Source organism: Vicugna pacos, chromosome 5, assembly GCF_048564905.1.
Source record: "Vicugna pacos chromosome 5, VicPac4, whole genome shotgun sequence".
Classification (NCBI taxonomy): domain Eukaryota; kingdom Metazoa; phylum Chordata; class Mammalia; order Artiodactyla; family Camelidae; genus Vicugna; species Vicugna pacos.
Window position 1 is genome coordinate 80,598,138 of NC_132991.1, and position 6,000 is coordinate 80,604,137.

At 40.1% G+C, this 6,000-nt stretch overlaps 1 long non-coding RNA gene across 1 annotated transcript; it reads left to right on the plus strand.

Annotated features, from left to right (window-relative positions):
- The first annotated feature begins 3,830 nt into the window (after window positions 1–3,830).
- On the plus strand, window positions 3,831–5,606 carry LOC140696667 (uncharacterized). Its single transcript, XR_012073177.1, has 2 exons — window positions 3,831–4,092; window positions 5,416–5,606. It is a non-coding gene; the product is annotated as an uncharacterized lncRNA (long non-coding RNA).
- The last annotated feature ends 394 nt before the right edge of the window (window positions 5,607–6,000 follow it).

Here is a 6,000-nt window from a genome sequence, read left to right on the forward strand (position 1 = left end):
TTAAAGTTATTATAATCTATTGGCTGTATTCCTTGTGCTGTACATTACATACTTGTGTCTTATTTATTTTATACCTAGTAGTTTGTACCTCTTAATCTGCTAGCCCCTATCTTGCCTCTCCCCCACCCCTCTGCCCCTGGTAACCACTAGTTTGTCCTCTGTATCTGTGAGTCTGTTTCTGCACTGTTATATGCATTCATTTGTTTTATTTTTAAAATTCTGCATGTAAGTGAAAACTTACAATATTTGTCTTTCTCTGTCTGATTTATTTCACTAAGCATAATACCGCCGGGTCCATCCATGTTATTGCAAATTGGCCATCTGTCTTCTTGCTGTGTTTTCACAGGGCAGAAGGGACAAGGGAGATCTCTGGGGTCTCTTTTATGAGGGCACTAATTTCTTTCGTGGCGTCTCCATCCTCATGACCTAATCACCTCCCAAAAGCCCTACCTTCTAATATCATCACTTTGGGGGCTAGGATGTCAAAATATGAATTTTGGGGAGGACGCAAACATTCAGTCTATAGCAAAGATACTTTATATTCATGCAACTTTAAAGAGAATTTGGTTATTAGAATAATGGGCCACTAACATTCATCTTTTATGTTTTTATTTGAATAATTGATTGAGGTTTTTTTATTTTAAGTTGAAATCTTTCTAAGTTTACATAAAGATTGGAAATTTAAGAGAATTTAAGCTTGGCTTTTTTGTATGCTTAATTTATTAAATTTATAAGAATCATTTTAGTATTGGGAAGCTTTCTCAGTCAGATGAAGTGCTTAAAAAGGAATTGAAGATATTAAATTTATAAATGCTGCTTAAAGTGTTGAAGAGATTTAATTAACTAAGTGTGTAAATGGGCTAACATTAATCATAAGCCCTCTCAAAGTGACTGTTAATATTTGCTAGACTTTAATAAATAGGATAATAAGATTCCTAAGCTGATTTTAAAAGCTGAAGGAAGAGCCATACATTTCTAAATCTACACATTTAGTAAATCAAATTCTAATTTTCAAGACCCAAATAACGCTATGAGTGGTCTTTTCCGTGCACAAAAGCCACCCTTGGGGACGTAAAAACTTCCCTCTAACCAGTGAGCAGGTCTTCGGGGGTGCAGGAGGGAGGAGGGTGAGTGGGAAGTGGAAAAGAGAGAAAAAAGATTTTTTAATTGTGTTTTTATGTATTTTTATTGAAGTATAGTCGGGAGAATAAGATTTTAGTGTCATCGGATTGTCTTGTTCCCTAGGTCAGGCTAGTTAGTGTATTCCACCCAATGCCCAGTTGCTCGCTCACAGGGAGAGACTACAGTTAAATCTATGCTCACTATGAGGGTGATCAGAATATCTGAGAAGGGTATTTGGCAGCTAAAATAGTGGGTTACATTTTGGTGACTTTGGATCCTACCAGTCCCTCTCAGCAGCCCCTTCTAGGTTGAGTTTCACTGCTGTTTGCTGTAAGTTGCTCCCCAAATCATCTCCCCTGAGTAAGAGTTTGTGGTAGAGGCTGAGGTTTTTGTTTCCCAGAGGGAAAACAGCTGAGAGCCAGCGGAATGTGCATCAGTCAGAAGGCTTATTTGTACCCAACAGAAGCCACATTTCGCTAATTTAAGCAGAAACAGAGCTATTGAAAGCCACTCACTGAACCACTGGGAAGGTAGGAGAATTCAACTCAGTAGCGGGATTGGCCAGAACCACCTTCAATAGAAAAAGTTTGGTGAGAACACTGCTGCCACCGCTGAGCATGAGATGCCACAGTTTGAGCCCCTGGTTGTGGATGCCATCCTTGGTATTGCTGACATGGATGCCTCTGGAATGGCCACTAGAACGATGCTCCACTATCTTGCTTCTCTGCATGACTAGCTCCTGACCTAAGGTCTCAGGTGGATGTGTCTCATTGGCCAAGCTTACATCATGTGCCCATGCCCAAGCTGCAGGAGAGGCTAGGAATGAGAGAATGTGGCATTTTTAGCTTCTGTGGTGGGAGATGGGCTCTGATTCCCTCCGAGACTCACAGCAGTGGTGTGTTGGAGCCAGCTTACAAGGGTTGATTGTTAGAGCATTAGGGACTTGTGAGCTGGTTGTTGAACACCACTTTTATTTAAAAGTAAATTACGGTAGGTACACTTTCCCCTCCTCCTTCTGCAAAGTACAACTAAATCCCTGGACACTATATATAAAACAAACACAAGAAAACTCTGAAAGGAGAGACCAGGAGGTACCTTGGGACCCAAGGAAGAACACATTGATGATTAATGGAACAGAATAGAGACCTCAGATATAAACCCACACAAATATGCCCAATTGATTTTTGACAAAGAGTACAGAAGTAATCCAATGGAGGCAAGATAGCCTTTCAGCCAATGGGGATGGAGCAATTGGACATCCAGAGGCAAAAAGATGAATCCTGACCTAAGACTTATACCTTATATAAAAATTAACTCAAAATAGACTTCAGACTTAATTGTAAGATTTAAAACTATAAAAATTTCAGAAAAAAAATGGGAGAAAATCTTTGAGATCTAAGGCGAGGCAGAATTCCTAGACTTGGGAACAAAAGCATGATCAATAATAGGAAAAATTGATAAATTGGACTTTATCAAAATTTTAAAATTTTGCTCTGCAATTGACTCCAAGAGGATGAAAAGATAAGTTAAAGAGTAGGAGAAAATATTTGCAAACCACATATCTGACAAAGGAGTAGTATCTAGAATATATAAAGAATTCTCAAAACTCAACAGCAAAACCCCAACAATCCATTTTGAAAAATAGGCAAAACATATGAAGAAACACCTTACTGAAGAAGATATACAGATGACAAATAAGCACATGAAAAGATGTTCAGCGTTATTGGCCTCTAGGGAAATGCAAATTAAACCTGCAAGATATCACTACACACCTATCAGAATGGTTAGAATAAAAAAATAGAGAAAACACCAAAGGCTAACGAAGATATGGAGAAACTCATCACTCATACATTACTCGTGGGAAGGTGAAATGGGGTAGCCACTCTGGAAAACAGCTTGGCAGTTTCTAAAAAATGTAGACATGCAAGAATTACATGACCTAGCAGTCATACTACTGGGCATTTATCCCAGAGAAATGAAGATTTATGTTCATACAAAAACTTGTACAAAAATGTTTACAGCAGTTTTATTCATAATAGCCTCAAACTGGAAACAACCCAGATACCAATCAATGGGTGGATAGTTTAGACAAACTGGAATACTAGTCAGCAATGAAAAGGAATGAATTTTTGATACACATATAACCTGTGTGTATCTCCAGAGCATAATGTTGAGTGAAAAAAGCCAGTCCCCAAATGTCATACACTGTAAGATTGCATTTATATAATATTCTTAAAGTGACAAAATTATGGAAATAGAAACAGGTTAGTGGTTTCCAAGGGTTAAGGAGGGGATGTGGGTAGGAATGAAGCGAACAGTTATAAAAAGGTAGCATGAAGTGTCCTCGTGGTGATGGCAGTGTTCTGTATCTTGGCTGTGTCAAGGTCAATAACCTCGTTGTGATACTGATCTCAGCATAAAAAACTTATTAGAAAAAGTAAAGTATATGAACTCAATTGAATATATTATATTAAAAACAAAGGTATTAAATACTCAAAATTTGTCACTTCCTAATTATTTTTTTACTTGTATTCTTATCGGTGCTCCTGAAATTATTTATGCCTTTTGTTTCTGGATGGTGGAAATACTCTATGATGGTTGGCTATGGTGCCTCTCTGCCCAATTTTGCATTCAGTGACATCACAGTGCCAGCTTGAAATCAGCCACAGTAGGAGGAGCTACAGCATAGAAATGGGCAAACGCTGCAAGTTAGATCTCCCCTCCCTTCATAGCAGGTTGCTAAACTTTTACAAGGACACTGCTGCTTATACAGTAAGGAATTTCCCAAACATAGAATGCAGGTTTAGATACTGGCTGTCCACCTCCCACAGGAAATAACAAATATCTATGAAAAATGAATAATGATTCAGATCAGTTATGAGAAGAAGAGGAAGCTGGGATCTTCTGAAAGCTATTTCCAAGCTAGTTCTTTGCTAACCTCATTTTATACAAGGCAGTTGTGGACTGTCGGTGAGTCCGGGTCTGGAGAAATGACATCGTTACTGTTGATAATCTTGTTTTTGAATATTCAGCACAGAAATGGCAAGATGGTGGAACTGCAAAAAAAAAATGGAGCCTTATGAAGACTCAGATGTTATTGTACTTTTCCCTAAGCAATATCTACTCTCTCTCCATCAGATCTGGATTCTTTAGCACCCCAATCTAGGGCCCATGTAGCTACTGGTTTTTCTCTTTCAGCAAACTTTTCCTTCCCATGCTTCTCCATTTGGCCATAAGTGAGATGGGAGTGGTTGGTGATGGGCTGGTGGGTGAGTGGATGATCTGATCAACCATCCTATCCCATATTTTGGTCACGGTGACTGGCCCAAAGGATGGGCACCCACAGACAAGGAGACACATGGACATCTGGTATAAGTTCTCTTCATCCCCTGGGATTGCTACATTGGCATTGGCAGCATCCATGCCCCCTGGCGCACAGAAAGGGCCTCTCTGCAGCCAGGGTGTGGCCAACACAGAGCCAGGTGGAGATGACAGACAGATGGACAGAGTACCATTTGAGCCGAGTCCCTGGGAGCCCCTGAGGCTCTGTTCCTTGCAGCTCATCCTTCTTAGCTAAATTCCATTTTTGGCTAGGCAAATTCTAGTTGAGATTTTCGGCAAATGCCGCCAAAAAATTCCAGATAAACACAAATTCCTTATAGACTCTCCCTTGGTCTCCAGGGTTTCCCATCCTTTTTCCTGCTCTTGATCCCTCTCCTCTCTATCTGGAATTTATATATGTGATCTAAAACTGCCAGTCAAACCTAAAACCATGGGAAAATTCTTTCCACCTAGACATCTGGTTACCTTACAGGTCATCTTCAGAGGTCCCCTGAGTAGGCTGCTTCTCTCCTCTGAGTGTTTTTGGATGCAGCAGCCAGCCACGGAGTTGAGTCAGAGGCAGTGTAACAGCATGAGTCTGCTGGTTTATAGCCTGAAAGAAACATTTGGGCAGTAATATACTTCTTTTTTTCAATGTAGAAGAAACCTCCAAGAATCAAATCAAATGTTTTTGAGAAACATTTGGCGGCGGTAAACTGATGGGGCGCTAAGACACCTCCGTCTTTGGCTCCCATATTTCCTGATTTATTCTGGCAGCAGAATGTCTGTAGTGCCACCATCAAGCCACATGTTAATTTTTTTTTTTTTGTCTACGCAAGGGTGTAAACTGCATATGCTTTATTTCAATTAGCTTAATTGTTTTTGGTATTTAATACTAATTGTCTTAATTAGCTTCCAAAGCACAACAATGCCGACAACGGTAATGATTACATCTTATCCATATGGTTACAGAAGACGGATGACTCAATTTCCCATCCTCAGGCTGTGCGAGTCCCAGGAGGAGGACTGGACAGCTGTGGCTGATGTGAGAAGAGGAAGATGGAAGTCCTCCAAGGAGCTGACCTGGCCTTGAATGCAAAACCTGAATATTAAGAATAGACGAGGAGGTGATGGACAGGGGAATAAAACAGGGGAATGAAGGATTTATGTAGCACCTGGATCATCTATTTTCTTAATGTGCATACAACAGAGTGATGCTGGGTGAATGCTAACAACAAATTTCCCGGTGCCAGCAAGTTCTATTGGCTCTGATCTGAAAAGGCAATGTTTGAAGACCAAACTGTGGGAGACTGAAAGTGAGAAACAGCCCCATAATGCAATCTGTCTTGGGAAAAGCTGGAACCAGTCAAAACCTTGGTGACATTTCTTTGGCAAATCTGGCTTAAAAGAAGTTCATAGCTAGTGCCTGGCATAGATTGGGAGCTTAATGTATGTTTTAATCAGCACCTGTCAGGAAATCCTTTGGGCTCAATCTTCAAAATATATCTAGAACCTGACACTTAGCACTTCCTTAACTGTCACTATCCTGCTCTGATG